Genomic DNA, 21,158 nt, shown 5'->3' on the forward strand with positions numbered 1-21,158 from the left:
TGGCTGATTCATGTGAGAAACTGCAGAAGCTGGTGACTGAGTTTGGTAAAGTGTTTGGAAGAAGAAAGTTAAGAGTAAATGTGAATAAGAGCAAGGTTATTAGGTACAGTAGGGTTGAGGGTCAAGTCAATTGGGAGGTGAGTTTGAATGGAGAAAAACTGGAGGAAGTGAAGTGTTTTAGATATCTGGGAGTGGATCTGGCAGCGGATGGAACCATGGAAGCGGAAGTGGATCATATGGTGGGGGAGGGGGCGAAAATTCTGGGGGCCTTGAAGAATGTGTGGAAGTCGAGAACATTATCTCGGAAAGCAAAAATGGGTATGTGTGAAGGAATAGTGGTTCCAACAATGTTGTATGGTTGCGAGGCGTGGGCTATGGATAGAGTTGTGCGCAGGAGGATGGATGTGCTGGAAATGAGATGTTTGAGGACAATGTGTGGTGTGAGGTGGTTTGATCGAGTTAGTAACGTAAGGGTAAGAGAGATGTGTGGAAATAAAAAGAGCGTGGTTGAGAGAGCAGAAGAGGGTGTTTTGAAGTGGTTTGGGCATATGGAGAGAATGAGTGAGGAAAGATTGACCAAGAGGATATATGTGTCGGAGGTGGAGGGAACGAGGAGAAGAGTGAGACCAAATTGGAGGTGGAAAGATGGAGTGAAAAAGATTTTGTGTGATCGGGGCCTGAACATGCAGGAGGGTGAAAGGAGGGCAAGTAATAGAGTGAATTGGAGCGATGTGGTATACCGGGGTTGACGTGCTGTCAGTGGATTGAATCAAGGCATGTGAAGCGTCTGGGGTAAACCATGGAAAGCTGTGTAGGTATGTATATTTGCGTGTGTGGACGTATGTATATACATGTGTATGGGGGGGGGGGGTGGGCCATTTCTTTCGTCTGCTTCCTTGCGCTACCTCGCAAACGCGGGAGACAGCGACAAAGTATAAAAAAAAAATAAAATGTATATATATATACATATATATATATATATATATATATATATATATATATATATATATATATATATATATATATATATATATATATATATATATATATATATATATATATGTATTTACGCATGTCTTTATTTGTTGAAATTTTCGCTTACATACACAATATGATATCTTTTGATATTTGTATATCTGCGTTGTTGGCAGTCATTTTTCCATATGCACGAGCAAATGGTTTCATTTTGTATTTTTATATTTCCTACATATATGATATTCTTCGTATACTTTTGTGGATGTCCATATGTCTTGTGGTTGCTCATTGGTAGCGGAAAGGTGGGTAATTTCTCAAGCCGGTATATAATCTAACCTTAAAGAGTTTTTATTTTCCTGTATCCTTGGATGGGGTTGCAATTTTTTCTTTGGAAGAAGGTATAATGCCAAACTTGAGACTTAATCATAATCGTTTGTTGGAAGGCTCAAAATACAAGATGATAATATGCAAATTAGAACCCGCCGACAATCAAAGCCCTAAAGTCGTGTCTCTCAAGATAAAAGTATTATGAAAGAATTTCCTCATAATCCAATCTCATCTAAGAGGATCTTTTTTTACATCAAGAATTGTATTATATCTAAATTGCAGGATTAAGCTGATTATAAACCAACACATCATTGACAAATCTCTCAGAATAATAAGAGAATTACGTAATTGTTTCATATAATGAAAGAATTCCTTTAGAATGTGGATATCAGTGACACGAAAGAAAGCGAAGGAACTTGAATTAGGCGAGAGTTGAATGGGTATGGGAAATTAGCTACCAGGGGAATGCGGGTTGGGGTCGGCTGGTGAGGAAGGAATTCGTTGACACTGTTGAGATTAGTCCTGTGAGACGAAGAGCGACTTGGCGTGCTGACGACAAGCTTGTGTCTTCCCTGTCACAGTTTTTATGCTGGGCTGCAGGGAGTAATTGCTCAGATTGCTGTATAATTCGTTTTTTATAAGCTTGTGCCTCACGTTAGCCTGGCCATGATTGCTCCCCTTACTGCTAACAAGAATGGCCAGGTAAATTTTTAATGCCATATTCATGTCATGGTCGTTATACGAGCATTTTGAAACTTTAGTTGGAATAGAATTTACATTGTGGCTATAGACTGTTGATTATAAAGGTGAACTGTTCTACTGAACCTGAGAATGATACAGAGGGAGTTAGCTGATAATTTTGCGGCAGGATGATACTAACCTGCTGAGTCTGATGAACATTTTGTAAACGCGACAGAGATCAAGCAAGCAAAAAGGAGGATAAAGTGAATGTGATATTATCAATACACAACAAAAGATAAGTAACTCAGAGATGGTAAAAAAATCAAAAAGACTATAATCTCGAGTAACATATAGTACTGTTAGTTTTCACACATAATGTCAATAGCAGTAGGTGAAAATGTATTTGCAAGTAGCTTTTCGTAAATACACCTGTGCATGTGACATAAAAAGCAAACTTTCACAGGCATATTCAGTTGCACACACACACACACACACACACACACACACACACACACACACACACACACACATACACACACACACACACACACAGACACACATATATATACACGCAAGCATACTTAATCTGGTGTGTGTGTGTGTGTATGTGTGTGTGTGTGTGTGTGTGTGTGTGTGTGTGTGTGTGTGTGTGTGTGATTATATAGCCCATGCCTCGCAACCATATAATGTAGTTGAAACTACTATTCCTACAAATATTAACTTTTCTGCTTTCCAAGACAACATTCTCTTTCCACACGTTCTTCATCAGTTCCCACAACCTTCTCCCCCTCCCCCACCAATGACTCACTTCCGCTTCAACGGTTCTATTCGCTGCAAAGTCCACTCCCGAATATCTAAAACACTTCACTTCCTCCAATTTTTCTCCATTCAAACTTACATCCCAATTATCTTGTCCCTCAACCCTGCTGAACCTAATGACCTTGTTCTTATTCATATTTACTCGCAATTTTCTCCTTTCACACACTTTTCTAAACGCAGTCCCTAACTTCTGCAGTTTCTCACACCAATAAACCACCAGAGCTGTATCATCGGACAACAACTATCCACTTCCCAGGCCCTCTTATCCCCAACGGATTGCATACTCGCTCCACTCTCAAAAACTCTTGCATTTACCTTCCTAACCTCCCCATCCATAAACAAATTAAAGAACTATGGGGATATCACACACCCCTGTCGCAGACTGACATTCAGTGGGAACCAATCACTCTTATCGTCCTACTCGTACGCATAACTTATATCCATGGAAAATACTTTTCACTGCTCCTATGAACTTACCTCCCACACCACAAGCTCTTGAGAATTTCCACAAAGCATTTCTATCAACTCTATCATATGCATGCTCCGAATCAATAAATGCTGCATAAATCTCTCTCTCTCTCTCTCTCTCTCTCTCTCTCTCTCTCTCTCTCTCTCTCTCTCTCTCTCTCTCTCTCTCTCTCTCTCTCTCTCTCTCTCTCTCTCTCTCTCTCTCTCTCTCTATGTGTATATATCTATTTACTTAATTATTTTACTGTGTTGCTATCTCCCGCGTTAGCGAGGTAGCGCAAGGAAACAGACGAAAGAATGGCTCAACCCACCCGCATACACATGTGTATACATACACCTCCACACACGCAAATATATATACCTATACATCTCAACATATATATATATATATATATATATATATATATATATATATATATATATATATATATATATATATATATATATATATATTTTCTTTTCTTTCAAACTATTCGCCATTTCCCGCGTTAGCGAGGTAGCGTTAAGAACAGAGAACTGGGCCTTTGAGGAAATATCCTCACCTGGCCCCCTTCTCCGTTCCTTCTTTTAGAAAATTAAAAAAAAAAAAATAATGAGAGAGGAGGATTTCCAGCCCCCCGCTCCCTCCCCTTTTAGTCGCCTTCTACGACACGCAGGGAATACGTGGGAAGTATTCTTTCTCCCCTATCCCCAGGGATAATATATATATATATATATATATATATATATATATATATATATATATATATATATATATATATATATATATATATATATATATATATATATATATATATATATATATATATATATATATATATATATATATATATATATATATATTTATATTTATTTGCTTTGTCGCTGTCTCCCGCGTTAGCGAGGTAGCGCAAGGAAACAGACGAAAGAATGGAACAACCCACCCACATACACATGTATATACATACACGTCCACACACGTAAGTATACATACCTATACATCTCAACGTATACATGTATATACACACACAGACATATACATATTTGCACGTGTACATAATTCATACTGTCACCCTTTATTCATTCCCATCGCTATCCCGCCACACATGTAATAACAACACCCTCCCCACTCATGTGTGCGAGGTAGTGCTAGGAAAAGACAACGAAGGCCCCATTCGTCACACTCAGTCTCTAGCTGTCATGTAATAATGCAGAGAAACCACAGCTCCCTTTCCACATCCAGGCCCCATAGAACTTTCCATGGTTTACCCAAGACGCTTCACATGCCCTGGTTCAATCCACTGACAGCACGTCGGCCCCGGTATACCACATCGATCAATTCACTCTATTCCTTGCGCGCCTTTCACTTTCCTGCATGTTCAGGCCCCGATCACTCAAAATCTTTTTCACTCCATCTTTCCACCTCCAATTTGGTCTCCCACTTCTCCTCGTTCCCTCCACCTCCGACACATGTATCCTCTTGGTCAATCTTTCCTCACTCATTCTCTCCTAGTGACCGAATCATTTCAAAACCCCCTCGTCTGCTCTCTCAACCACACTCTTTTTATTACCACACATCTCTCTTACCCTTACAGTACTTACTCGATCAAACCACCTCACACCACATGTTTTCCTCAAACATCTCATATCCAGCACATCCACGCTCCGGCGCACAACTCTATCCATAGCCCACGCCTCGCAACCATACAACATTGTTGGAACCACTATTCCTTCAAACATACCTATTTTTGGTTTCCGAGATAATGTTATCGACTTCCACACACTCCTCAACGCTCTCAGTCTCTTCTGGTACTTCCTCACACAAGTCTCCTTCCCAAGCTCACTTACTCTCACCACTCTCTTCACCCCAACATTCTCCCTTCTTTTCTGAACAACCTCTTCAAATCTTCACCTTCGCCTCTAAAAGATAATGATCAGACATCTCTCCAGTTGCACCTCTCAGCACATTAAAATACAAGAGTCTCTCTTTCGCACGCCTATCAAATAACACATAATCCAATAACGCTCTCTGGCCATCTCTCCTACTTACATATGTATATTTATGTATATCTCGCTTTTTAAACCAGGTATTCCCAATCACCAGTCCTTTTTCAGCGCATAAATCTACAAGCTCTTCACCATTTCCATTTAAAACACTGAACACCCCATGTATACCAATTATTCCCTAAACTGCTACAGTATTCACCTTTGAATTCAAATCACCCATCACTATAACCCTGTCTCGTGCATCAAAACTACTAACACATTCATTCACCTGCTCCCAAAAACATTTGCCTCTCATGATCTTTCCTCTCATGCCCAGGTGCATATGCACCAATAATCACCAAGGTGCATATGCACCGTCAACTTTCAGTTTTGCCCATATCAATCTAGAATTTACTTTCTTACATTCTATCACATACTCCCACAACTCCTGTTTCAGGATTAGTGCTACTCCTTCCCTTGCTCTTGTCCTCTCACGAACCCCTAACTTTACTCCCAAGACATTCCCAAACCACTATGTATATATATATATATATATATATATATATATATATATATATATATATATATATATATATATATATATATATATATATATATATATATATATATATATATATATATATATATATATATATATATATATATATATATATATATATATATATATATATATATATATATATATATATATATATATATATATATATATATATATATATATATATATATATATATATTTTATCATTATCATTATCATTATCATTATCATTATTTTACTTTATCTCTGTCTCCCGCGTAAAGGGAGTAGTGGAGGAATGGGATATATTTTGGGAAGCAGTGATGGCTTGTGCAAAAGATGCTTGTGGTATGAGAATCGTGGGAGGTGGGCAGATAAGAAAGGGTAGGGTGGTGGAATGAAGAAGTAAGATTATTAGTGAAGGAGAAGAGAGTGGCATTTGGAATATTTTTCAGGGAGATAATGCAAATGACTTGTACATGTATAAAAGAAAGAGGCAAGAGGTCAAGAAAGAGGTGCAAGCGGCGAAAAAGAGGGCAAATGAGAGTTTGGGTGAGAGTATCATTATATTTCAAGGGTAATAAGAAGATGTTTTGGAAGGATGTAAATAAAGTGCCTAAGACATGGGAACAAATGGGAACATCAGTGAAGGGGGAATAATGGGGAGGTGATAAGAAGTAGTGGTGATGTGAGAAGGAGATGGAGTGAGTACTTTGAAGGTTTGTTGAATGTGTTTGATGATAGAGTGCAGACATAGGGTGTTTTGACTGAGGTGGTTTTGGTTCATGTAAAGCATGTGTACGTGTAGGAAGAAAGGAAAGTGATCGGTTGTCGGTGAATGTTGTTCTGAGGCAGTAGTGTGTGATGTCTCCGTGGTTGTTTGATTAGTTTATGGATGGGGATGTTAGGGAGGGGAATGCAAGAGTTTTGGAAAGAGGGGCAAGTATGCAGTCCGTTGTGGATGAGAAAGCTTGGGAAGTGAGTCAGTTGTTCGCTGATGCTACAGCGCTGGTGGTTAATTCATGTGAGAAAACTGCAGAAGCTGGTGACTGAGTTTGGTTAAGTGTGTGAAAGAAGAAAGCTAAGAGTAAATGTGAATAAGAGCAAGGTTATTAGGTACAGTAGGGTTGAGGGACAAGTCAATTGGGAGGTAAGTTTGAATGGAGAAAATCTGGAGGAAGTGAGGTGTGATATCTTTTCCTCGTGCTATCTCTGCCACATGCTTGTGGAGGGGGTTGCAATTTCATGTGTGGCGGGGTGTTGATGGGAATGAATAAAGGCAGACAGTATGAATTATGTACATGTGTATATGTGTATATGTCTCTCTGTGTGTATATATGTATACGTTGAGATGTATAGGTATGTATATTTGCGTGTGTGGACGTGTATGAATACACAAGTGTTTATGGGTGGGTTAGGCCATTCTTTCGTCTGTTTCCTTGCTGTACCTCGCTAACGCGGGAGACAACGATGAAGTAAAATAAAATTATGATAATAAATTAATGATAATAAAGATAAATATATACAAATATATATATATATATATATATATATATATATATATATATATATATATATATATATATAAATATATTTATATATATATATAAATATACATATATATATATATATATATATATATATATATGAATATATATATATATGAATATATATATATATATATATATATATATATATATATATATATATATATATATATATATATATATATATATATATATATTTTAATATATATATATATATATATATATATATATATATATATATATATTTTAATATATATATATATATATATATATATATATATATATATATATATATATATATATTTTAATATATATATATATATATATATATATATATATATATATATATATATATATATATATATATATATATATATATATATATATATATATATATATATATATATATATATATATATATATATATATATATATATATATATATATATATATATATATATATATATGTATATATATATATATATATATATATATATATATATATATATATATAGAGAGAGAGAGAGAGAGAGAGAGAGAGAGAGAGAGAGAGGATGTGTGGATCAGATGTTTGCTTTGAAGAATGTATGAGAGAAATATTTAGAAAAGCAAATGGATTTGTATGTAGCATTTATGGATCTGGAGAAGGCATATGATAGAGTTAATAGAGATGCTCTGTGGAAGGTATTAAGAATATATGGTGTGGGAGGAAAGTTGTTAGAAGCAGTGAAAAGTTTTTATCGAGGATGTATGGCATGTCTACGTGTAGGAACAGAGGAAAGTGATTGGTTCTCAGTGAATGTAGGTTTGCGGCAGGGATGTGTGATTTCTCCATGGTTGTTTAATTTGTTTACGGATGGGGTTGTTAGGGAGGTGAATACAAGAGTTTTGGAAAGAAGGGCAAGTATGAAGTCTGTTTTGGATGAGAGAGCTTGGGAAGTGAGTCAGTTGTTCTCAGATGATACAGCGCTGGTGGCTGATTCATGTGAGAAACTGCAGAAGCTGGTGACTGAGTTTGGTAAAGTTTGTCAAAGAAGAAAGTTAAGAGCAAATGTGAAAAAGAGCAAGGTTATTAAGTACAGTAGGGTTGAGGGTCAAGTCAATTGGGAGGTAAGTTTGAACGGAGAAAAACTTGAGGAAGTAAAATGTTTTAGATATCTGGGAGTGGATCTGGCAGCGGATGGAACCATGGAAGCGGAAGTGAATCATAGGGTGTGGGAGGGGGCGAAAATCCTGGGAGCCTTGAAGAATGTGTGGAAGTCGAGAACATTATCTCGGAAAGCAAAGATGGGTATGTTTGAAGGAATAGTGGTTCCAACAATGTTGTATGGTTGTGAGGCGTGGGCCATGGATAGAGTTGTGCGCAGGAGGGTGGATGTGCTGGAAATGAGATGTTTGAGGACAATATGTGGTGTGAGGTGGTTTGATCGAGTAAGTAATATAAGGGTAAGAGAGATGTGTGGAAATAAAAAGAGCGTGGTTGAGAGAGCAGAAGAGTGTGTTTTGAAATGGTTTGGGCACATAGAGAGAATGAGTGAGGAAAGATTGACCAAGAGGATATATGTGTCGGAGGCGGAGGGAACGAGGAGAAGTGGGAGACCAAATTGGAGGTGGAAAGATGAAGTGAAAAAGATTTTGAGTGATCGAGGCCTGAACATGCAGGAGGGTGAAAGGCGTGCAAGGAATAGAGTGAATTGGATCGATGTGGTATACCGGGGTTGACATGCTGTCAGTGGATTGAATCAGGGCATGTGAAGCGTCTGGGGTAAACCATGGAAAGTTGTGTGGGGCCAGGATGTGGAAAGGGAGCTGTGGTTTCGGGCATTATTGCATGACAGCTAGAGACTGAGTGTGAACGAATGGGGCCTTTGTTGTCTTTTCCTAGCGCTACCTCGCAGACATGAGGGGGTAGGGGGATGGTATTCCATGTGTGGCGAGGTGGCGATGGGAATGAATAAAGGCAGACAGTGTGAATTGTGTGCATGGTTATATATGTATGTGTCTGTGTGTGTATATATATGTGTACATTGAGATGTATAGGTATGTATATTTACGTGTGTGGACGTGTATGTATATACATGTGTATGGGGGTGGGTTGGGCCATTTCTTTCGTCTGTTTCTTGCGCTACCTCGCAAACGCGGGAAACAGCGACAAAGCAAAATAAAAAAAGAAAAAAAAAATATATATATATATATATATATATATATATATATATATATATATATATATATATATATATATATATATATATATATATATATATATATATATATATATATATTTCTGTCATACTATTCAACATTTCCCGCATTAACGAGGTAGCGTTGAGAACAGAGGACTGGGCCCTTGAGGGAATATCCTCACCTGGGCCCCTTCTCTGTTCCCTCTTTTGGAAAATTAAAAAAAAAAGTGAGAGGGGAGGATTTCCAGCCCCCCGCTCCCTCCCCTTTTAGTCGCCTTCTACGACACGCAGGGAATACGTGGGAAGTATTCTTTCTCCCCTATCCCCAGGGATATATAGATATTATTTATTTATTTATTATACTTTGTCGCTGTCTCCCGCGTTTGCGAGGTAGCGCAAGGAAACAGACGAAAGAAATGGCCCAACCCCCCCATACACATGTATATACATACGTCCACACACGCAAATATACATACCTACACAGCTTTCAATAGCTTACCCCAGACGCTTCACATGCCTTGATTCAATCCACTGATAGCACGTCAACCCCGGTATACCACATCGCTCCAATTCACTCTATTCCTTGCCCTCCTTTCACCCTCCTTCATGTTCAGGCCCCGATCACACAAAATCTTTTTCACTCCATCTTTCCACCTCCAATTTGGTCTCCCTCTTCTCCTTGTTCCCTCCACCTCCGACACATATATCCTCTTGGTCAATCTTTCCTCACTCATCCTCTCCATGTGCCCAAACCACTTCAAAACACCCTCTTCTGCTCTCTCAACCACGCTCTTTTTATTTCCACACATCTCTCTTACCCTTACGTTACTCACTCGATCAAACCACCTCACACCACACATTGTCCTCAAACATCTCATTTCCAGCACATCCATCCTCCTGCGCACAACTCTATCCACAGCCCACGCCTCGCAACCATACAACATTGTTGGAACCTCTATTCCTTCAAACATACCCATTTTTGCTTTCCGAGATAATGTCCTCGACTTCCACACATTCTTCAAGGCCCCCAGAATTTTCGCCCCCTCCCCCACCCTATGATCCACTTCCGCTTCCATGGTTCCATCCGCTGCCAGATCCACTCCCAGATATCTAAAACACTTCACTTCCTCCAGTTTTTCTCCATTCAAACTCACCTCCCAATTGACTTGACCCTGAAACCTACTGTACCTAATAACCTTGCTCTTATTCACATTTACTCTTAACTTTCTTCTTCCACACACTTTACCAAACTCAGTCACCAGTGTCTGCAGTTTCTCACATGAATCAGCCACCAGCGCTGTATCATCAGCGAACAACAACTGACTCACTTCCCAAGCTCTCTCATCCCCAACAGACTTCATACTTGCCCCTCTTTCCAAAACTCTTGCATTTACCTCCCTAACAACCCCATCCATAAACAAATTAAACAACCATGGAGACATCACACACCCCTGCCGCAAACCTACATTCACTGAGAACCAATCACTTTCCTCTCTTCCTACACGTACACATGCCTTACATCCTCGATAAAAACTTTTCACTGCTTCTAACAACTTTCCTCCCACATCATATATTCTTAATACCTTCCACAGAGCATCTCTATCAACTCTATCATATGCCTTCTCCAAATCCATAAATGCTACATACAAATCCATTTGCTTTTCTAAGTATTTCTCACACACATTCTTCAAAGCAAACACCTGATCCACACATCCTCTACCACTTCTGAAACCACACTGCTCTTCCCCAATCTGATGCTCTGTACATGCCTTCACCCTCTCAATCAATACCCTCCCATATAATTTACCAGGAATACTCAACAAACTTATACCTCTGTAATTTGAGCACTCACTCTTATCCCCTTTGCCTTTGTACAATGGCACTATGCACGCATTCCGCCAATCCTCAGGCACCTCACCATGAGTCATACATACATTAAATAACCTTACCAACCAGTCAACAATATATATATATATATATATATATATATATATATATATATATATTTTTTTTTTTTTTTTTTTTTTTTTTATACTATTCGCCATTTCCCGCGATAGCGAGGTAGCGTTAAGAACAGAGGACTGGGCCTTTGAGGGAATACCCTCACCTGGCCCCCTTCTCTGTTCCTTCTTTTGGAAAAAAAAAAAAAAAAAAAAAAAAAAGAGAGGGGAGGATTTCCAGCCCCCCGCTCCCTTCCCTTTTAGTCGCCTTCTACGACACGCATACGTGGGAAGTATTCTTTCTCCCCTATCCCCAGGGATAATATATATATATATATATATATATATATATATATATATATATATATATATATATATATATATATATATATATATATATATATATATATATATATATATATATATATATATATATATGTATATATATATATATATATATATATATATATATATATATATATATATATATATATATATATATATATATATATATATATATATATATATATATATATATATATATATATATATATATATATATATATATATATATATATATATATATATATATATGTATATATATATATATATATATATATATATATATATATATATATATATATATATATATATATATATATATATATATATATATATATATATATATATATATATATATATATATATATATATATACATATATATATATATATATATATATATGTGTGTGTGTGTGTGTGTGTGTGTGTGTGTGTGTGTGTGTGTGTATCTTTTCGATACTTGCTCACCGTTTCTGATGTTAGCGAAGTAGATTCATGAACAGTTGTAGAAATCTCCCTTTTTGCTGACAACCATTCTCGAGCTGTCTTGTTTAATGCAAGGATAACACAGCTCTCTGCTCACAATCAGGTCCTAAGGAATTTTCTACGGTTTCTCTTAGTAGCTTCATATATCCTGGTTCAGTTCAATGATAGCACAGTGCCTTGTTTTTACCACTTCGCCAAAGGTCACTTTATCATGTCCTCCTTTTAAGCCCTCTTTTAAATTTACGTCTCGGGCACTCAGAACTTTATTTACCCCATCCTCCCATATCCAATTCGTTCTTACCCTTCTCCTTGACCCTCATATCTCTGACACATATATCCTCTTTGTTGACATCTCTTCCAGCACGACATTTTTGATTGTCACAAGCATACTCCTATTATATCATATACTATATCATATATTATACTCCTATTATACCATATATCTCTCTTACTTTTGAATTTTTACTCATTCATTCTTTCTCACACTACATATAATCCTTAGTCATTTCATTATCAACGCATCCACCCTCTTCTTTACATCACAATGTATAGGCCATACCTTACATCCATGCAACATCGTCGAGAATATTATCTCTTTAGATATACCATGTTCGTCTTCCCTTACAATGATTTCTCAATGCTCCCAGGACCTTCACCCCCTTTTCCCCCACCCATCCTGTGACTCACTTTAGCTCTCCTGGCTCCATTCTCTGCCATGTTTACTCCCAAATATCTATAACACTTCAATATATCCAAGTTTTCTTTATTCACATTTGCTCCTCAACTAACCTATCACTCTCCACTGCTAAATGTAACAAGTTTACTTTCATTCACATTTACCCTCAACTTACTCCTTTCAAACACGCTGCCAAACTCAGATACCATTTTCCATGGCTTCTGACGAATCTCCAACCAGTGCCACCAGTAAACAAACTGTCTCATCTCGTAGGCCACCCCACCCTAACCCCAAACAGACTGCATACCTGCCACTCTCACCAAGATCCTTGCACTCATATCCTCTACCTTCCAATCCATGAAGTAGCTTAAAACAGCCGAATAGATATCACATACGCCTGACGCAATCCACCTTTACCTGAAACTCTTATCCTCTTCTCTACCAAATCTCACGCAATCTTTTTTTCTTGAGAACTTCTCACTGCCTCTAATGGCTTTTGTCCCACACGATATATTCTTAAGACTCTCCGAATGGTGTCTTTATTGACCTTATCATATGCTCTTTCCAGATTCATAAATATCACATACAAATTCTTCTGCTTCTTTAAGTATTTGTTGCACTTCCCCATAAAGCAAACACCTTATCCACACATCCTCTACCATCCCTGACACCACATTTTGCTCCCCAACCGATGCTTTCTACACGCCTTCACCGTCTCAGTTACCTCTCTCCTATAAAACTTACCTGGAACACTCAACGAAGTTATCACTCTGTAATTCGAACACTCGTCTTACCTTTATATAGTGATAGTACAAATGCATTTCGACAATCCTCAGTCACCTTGCCATGATCTCCACATACACTGAAAATCGACTGCACTGCCATCCACTCCTCCGCCTTGCTACATTTCATCTTATACAAGGCTTTTACCACCCTTCTCTTTTGAGCAAATTACTTGCCATGCCTGTTTAACTTCGCATACCTTTATGAGGGGCCAACCTTGGGCATGCCCGCGCTAGCTTATGGTCAGTAATGATAACCACTAATATGTGTGTGTGTGTGTCTGTGTGTGTGTCTGTGTGTGTGTGTGTGTGTGTGTGTGATTTAGTGTTCTAAATTCTTTCCATTAAGCAAAGACAACAAGGAGTAAATTCCAGGCAGCAGAAGCAAAACAGCTAGCTACGGTTTCCGGCTGTTGTAACCTTAGTATCACACTAAACACTGGGTCTGAAGACATTTAAGAAGTCACAATCCATCAAAAACTGTATAAAACTGTATAAAACGCTCTACGTTTAACTCAAAAGTAATTCATTTGCTAATGTTTTTCAAAGGTATTGTAAAGGTCCCTCACGGAATATCACCTAAGGATTGACATCCTCGTGCAGCTCATTTCACGAGAACTTACGACGTCTCACGTGATCTTAGCAGTTTAACTGATTATCCATGGGAGGTAATTGGTCCAATTCTCCATGATGATTCAAAAAATCGAAAAAAAATCTTACGCTTGAAAAATTCCAAGGTTATTTAACTCAAACGACGAGTCTTATACAAGCTTTATAGACACAAAGATCTCTTACGTCACTGGTTTTATATTTCAGGCAAAAGTTCCAACGATGAAAAATTGTGACATTTAGATATTTGCTTTTTACCAAATCAAGGAAAACTGCATATGAATATTTGTAAAAATGTTATGCAATATCTTTCACTAAAATTCTAACAACCAGATGAGTGAGGTCACCAGAAGGGGTTCTAGGAGGGCGTACATCAATTCTGTAATAGAAAGGGCTCGAGGACAACGCGAATTCCACTAGACGTAACTTGAATATGAAGAATTCGGAGGGAGCTCCAGAGTTTACTGAGTAGGATGAAGTAGTTACGGCAGTAGCATATTGATGATGTGTGTATAGATAGATCTAAAACGTCTGATAATACGAATTTACAAGGCTTCTTTTTACTTCGTTTAAAGAAAAAGATAAATTCTCTAATGATATGAACTCTGAGATCATGGCATAATATGATAGCATTCCGTTTTTTAAGAAAAGAATGCGGTGACCTTCTTCAAGAAGTAGATTGTTGTAATTTCCTGACAGTGGTTGAATGAAATGTAATTTTTTGGGGGAAGATTATTTCTTATGAATGTATAAATTGTGACCACACATAATTTCACCTTCATTAGTATTATCTGAAAATGTACTGGTCCTTTTTATAAGTACTGACTTCTTTCTTTTACTAGAAGTCATATTCAAACTCACATTTAAACCGGCTTACCACATGGACTACCCTCGCAGTAGTCATCTATAATATTACTGCAGCATATCTGATACACTAATAAGAGAAGAGTTTATGCCAACTAAGATACCAAAAATAATGGTATCTTTATATACAGTAGGCGTGGGAAGGACTTCTTAGCTCTTGTTTTATGTATCCACAAGTCTTCCCTTAACGTTTTCACCATACATGCTTGTGGTAAGGATCACGACAATTATGGTAAACTTGTAGTGATGTGAAGAAAGAGTGGAAATAAATGTTTATTAACATAAGGCGTAAATTGCAACCAGAGTAGTTTGCAAACTTATAAAAACTATCAGATGTGGGCTGTGAACATATTTAGGCATTTCGCAGAAAACATGCGTTATATCCTAAATCAAACGCATTCAGAATCATCTGTTAGTCAAAAAAGATGTCAAAACATGTTTTATGCTAGTCTCCTTAGGTATGATAACGCCAAGATATTTCTGTTACTCAGTAATTACCATCCCATGGTAAAGAGCTTTTACAAGACTTTTCAGAGGCAAGGTAGAAACTTCTGTAAGTTATACAGCAGATGACATTAAGATATTATCACTCCTGAGTGGTATCATTAATGCTTTGGAAACTAAGGGCGTAGGTATATGGAATTCAGGGACATAACGATTTACTATACTAAAGATGATACTAAAAAAAAAAAAAAGGCAAGATGGCAGATCCCAGAAACTCTCCACTTTTGACATTCAACACCATGATCTTCAATGCATAGAGGACAACCAGAGAAAATATACATAAGAGAATAGAGAATTAAATGTAAAAATGGTGTTAGTAAATCCCTTTCTTATTTCTAAAGTCATTACATAAGTCTTGCTTTCTATAGCTTAATCTTGATCACGGGCAAAATTGTGATCCTTTCCAACCATATATATATATATATATATATATATATATATATATATATATATATATAAGTCTTTTGTGATCACTATTGTATAACATCAATGTAAATATATGTTAATTTTGATTCATATTTTGTGGTAAAGCATCCTCCTCGAAGGCTCAGAGTGGGGTGCCAAAGTGTGTGTGGATGTAACCAAGATGTGAAGACCCTTACTGGAAAAACAATCACTCTTGAAGTAGAACCTTCAGACACAATTGAAAATGTGAAGGAAAATAGTGAAATTGGAGAAAAATGTAGCTTAGACATTCAAGCTTATTTATACAGTGGTTAAATTGATGAGAACTGCTATTGACGTTTGTGTAAATAAATTATACATTTCCTTTTTTCCATAGTCAGAGGTTGAACCATTATGTGACATTCATTTTTTACATTCATTTCAAGCTAGAAGTTTCAGTTTTCTAAATTGTTTCTTACATTTTTCATATGTATATATATGTATGTGTGTGTGTGTGTGTATATGTGCGTATGTATGTGTGTGTGTGTGTGTATGTGTGTATGTATATATATATGTATATTATCCCTGGGGATAGGGGTGAAAGAATACTTCCCACGTATTCCTCGCGTGTCGTAGAAAGCGACTAGAGGGGACGGGAGCGGGGGGCCAGAAATCCTCCCCTCCTTGTATTAACTTTCTAAAATGGGAAACAGAAGAAGGAGTCACGCGGGGAGTGCTCATCCTCCTCGAAGGCTCAGAGTGGGGTGCCTAAATGTGTGTGGATGTAACCAAGATGTGAAAAAAGGAGAGATAGGTAGTATGTTTGAGGAAAAGAACCTGGATGTTTTGGCTCTGAGTGAAACGAAGCTCAAGGGTAAAGGGGAAGAGTGGTTTGGGAATGTCTGGGGAGTAAAGTCAGGGGTTAGTGAGAGGACAAGAGCAAGGGAAGGAGTAGCAATACTCCTGAAACAGGAGTTGTGGGAGTATGTGATAGAATGTAAGAAAGTAAATTCTCGATTAATATGGGTAAAACTGAAAGTTGATGGAGAGAGGTGGGTGATTATTGGTGCATATGCACCTGGGCATGAGAAGAAAGATCAAGAGAGGCAAGTGTTTTGGGAGCAGCTGAATGAGTGTGTTAGTGGTTTTGATGCACGAGACCGGGTTATAGTGATGGGTGATTTGAATGCAAAGGTGAGTAATGTGGCACTTGAGGGAATAATTGGTATACATGGGGTGTTTAGTGTTGTAAATGGAAATGGTGAAGAGCTTGTAGATTTATGTGCTGAAAAAGGACTGATGATTGGGAATACCTGGTTTAAAAAGCGAGATTTACATAAGTATACTTATGTAAGTAGGAGAGATGGCCAGAGAGCGTTATTGGATTACGTGTTAATTGACAGGCGTGCGAAAGAGAGACTTTTGGATGTTAATGTGCTGAGAGGTGCAACTGGAGGGATGTCTCATCATTATCTTGTGGAGGCTAAGGTGAAGATATGTATGGGTTTTCAGAAAAGAAGAGTGAATGTTGGGGTGAAGAGGGTGGTGAGAGTAAGTGAGCTTGAGAAGGAGACCTGTGTGAGGAAGTACCAGGAGAGACTGAGTACAGAATGGAAAAAGGTGAGAACAATGGAAGTAAGGGGAGTGGGGGAGGAATGGGATGTATTTAGGGAATCAGTGATGAATTGCGCAAAAGATGCTTGTGGCATGAGAAGAGTGGGAGGTGGGTTGATTAGAAAGGGTAGTGAGTGGTGGGATGAAGAAGTAAGATTATTAGTGAAAGAGAAGAGAGAGGCATTTGGACGATTTTTGCAGGGAAAAAATGAAATTGAGTGGGAGATGTATAAAAGAAAGAGACAGGAGGTCAAGAGAAAGGTGCAAGAGGTGAATAAAAGGGCAAATGAGAGTTGGGGTGAGAGAGTATCATTAAATTTTAGGGAGAATAAAAAGATGTTCTGGAAGGAGGTAAATAAAGTGCGTAAGACAAGGGAGCAAATGGGAACTTCAGTGAAGGGCGCAAATGGGCAGGTGATAACAAGTAGTGGTGATGTGAGAAGGAGATGGAGTAAGTATTTTGAAGGTTTGTTGAATGTGTTTGATGATAGAGTGGTAGATATAGGGTGTTTTGGTCGAGGTGGTGTGCAAAGTGAGAGGGTTAGGGAAAATGATTTGGTAAACAGAGAAGAGGTAGTGAAAGCTTTGCGGAAGATGAAAGCCGCCAAGGCAGCAGGTTTGGATGGTATTGCAGTGGAATTTATTAAAAAAGGGGGTGACTGTATTGTTGACTGGTTGGTAAGGTTATTTAATGTATGTATGACTCATGGTGAGGTGCCTGAGGATTGGCGGAATGCGTGCATAGTGCCATTGTACAAAGGCAAAGGGGATAAGAGTGAGTGCTCAAATTACAGAGGTATAAGTTTGTTGAGTATTCCTGGTAAATTATATGGGAGGGTATTGATTGAGAGGGTGAAGGCATGTACAGAGCATCAGATTGGGGAAGAGCAGTGTGGTTTCAGAAGTGGTAGAGGATGTGTGGATCAAGTGTTTGCTTTGAAGAATGTATGTGAGAAATACTTAGAAAAGCAAATGGATTTGTATGGAGCATTTATGGATCTGGAGAAGGCATATGATAGAGTTGACAGAGATGCTCTGTGGAAGGTATTAAGAATATATGGTGTGGGAGGAAAGTTGTTAGAAGCAGTGAAAAGTTTTTATCGAGGATGTAAGACATGTGTACGTGTAGGAAGAGAGGAAAGTGATTGGTTCTCAGTGAATGTAGGTTTGCGGCAGGGGTGTGTGATGTCTCCATGGTTGTTTAATTTGTTTATGGATGGGGTTGTTAGGGAGGTAAATGCAAAAGTTTTGGAAAGAGGGGCAAGTATGAAGTCTGTTGGGGATGAGAGAGCTTGGGAAGTGAGTCAGTTGTTGTTCGCTGATGATACAGCACTGGTGGCTGATTCATGTGAGAAACTGCAGAAGCTGGTGACTGAGTTTGGTAAAGTGTGTGGAAGAAGAAAGTTAAGAGTAAATGTGAATAAGAGCAAGGTTATTAGGCGTGGGCTATGGATAGAGTTGTGCGTAGGAGGATGGATGTGCTGGAAATGAGATGTTTGAGGACAATGTGTGGTGTGAGGTGGTTTGATCGAGTGAGTAACGTAAGGGTAAGAGAGATGTGTGGAAATAAAAAGAGCGTGGTTGAGAGAGCAGAAGAGTGTGTTTTGAAGTGGTTTGGGCACATGGAGAGGATGAGTGAGGAAAGATTGACCAAGAGGATATATGTGTCGGAGGTGGAGGGAACAAGGAGAAGAGGGAGACCAAATTGGAGGTGGAAAGATGGAGTGAAAAAGATTTTGTGTGATCGGGGCCTGAACATGCAGGAGGGTGAAAGGAGGGCAAGGAATAGAGTGAATTGGAGTGATGTGGTATACCGGGGTTGACGTGCTGTCAGTGGATTGAATCAAGGCATGTGAAGCGTCTGGGGTAAGCCATGCAAAACTGTGTAGGTATGTATATTTGCGTGTGTGGACGTATGTATATACATGTGTATGGGGGGGGTTGGGCCATTTCTTTCGTCTGTTTCCTTGCGCTACCTCGCAAACGCGGGAGACAGCGACAAAGTATAAAAAAAAAAATATATATATATATATATATATATATATATATATTTATATATATATATATATATATATATATATATATATATATATATATATATATATATATATATATATATATATATATATATATATATATATATATATATATATATATATATATATATATTGTTACGAATTCAACACTTATTCAGGCAAGGTCGCAAGTAACATATGTTACAAATACTACTGTTCCTTGTCTTGCAAGGACGTCATAGATTTGTCAAGTTGCACAACTCAGGATAACGCAATAATAAAGTTATGGGATTGAATTAAAGACCAGCATTACACTAAATCTACTTATAATGAAAGAATTCAAGTGTACAAAGATAGGCACATAAATCAAGCATGAAACATTACGTAAACACTGATCATAAGAGTTAACATTAAACATGAGGTAACACTGAACATGAGATAACATTTGTACATGACTTAACATTCCAGATAAGATTTCAAGCCAGGAGTTCTCTTTCCTCTAAGGCAGTTCTTCGATAACATTACACTAATAATTATAACGGGCTTATAGCACAGCAGGGCTTACAGGCTTACACCACAGCAGGACTTACAGGCTTACAACACAGCAGGACCTACAGCAGGGGACACCACCCACCTCGCTGGGCTTCAGAGAAAGGAATCAAGTCTCAGCGGGTGTTGTGGGTACAAGAAGACAAGCGTTCGCCCTTGTTACTATAAACCTTACATTTCGATTGGCTATAGAAATATAGGGGAAGTTCTCATTGGTTGGAGGGTCCCAGTGTCTCGGCGTAGTTACACTCTCGTAAAATGCTGGGTGGACAGAAACTCCGAGCCAGCCTCTGGCATCACTCCTCGCCCTGATAAGAAATAGATACAAACACACAAGTCTTCGTAACACCCCCCTCCTTAAAGGAGAAAATTCCTAGAAGAGGAATTTTCTGAAATTAAGAGCGGGATAAACAATCAGCTAACACATTATGTGCGCCAGCATTATGGTGAATATCTAAATTATACTCTTGAAGGAACAAGGCCCGCCTAGTTAACATTGACTCCGTTCCCATAACTTGTGAACATTTTGAAAGGTTTGGTAGTCAGTACACTCCGATTGGCTGAAGAACACAAATATACAGTGTTATAATACACAAATAGCAAAACAAAAGTTCCCTCTTCATGGTGGGGCAATCTGTTTAGGCTCAACCTTCTTTCTTATCCTCCTGCATGGGGACCTTACCAGCCTTTACAACACTGGCGGCATTCACAGTTAATCTGGTTGGAGCCTGCAAAATAAAACAGTCAAAAAAAGTAGTGTTCCCAACTGATGAGAGAGGCTCTCTAACACTGCTCATTTCAAACATATCTAACATTTATCAACAGATTTATGAGAGGGGGTTGTAACTGCGAGAAAAGTTACTAATACACTCTGTAATACCCAACTGTACC

This window comes from Panulirus ornatus, chromosome 69 (assembly GCF_036320965.1).
Source record: "Panulirus ornatus isolate Po-2019 chromosome 69, ASM3632096v1, whole genome shotgun sequence".
Lineage (NCBI taxonomy): Eukaryota > Metazoa > Arthropoda > Malacostraca > Decapoda > Palinuridae > Panulirus > Panulirus ornatus.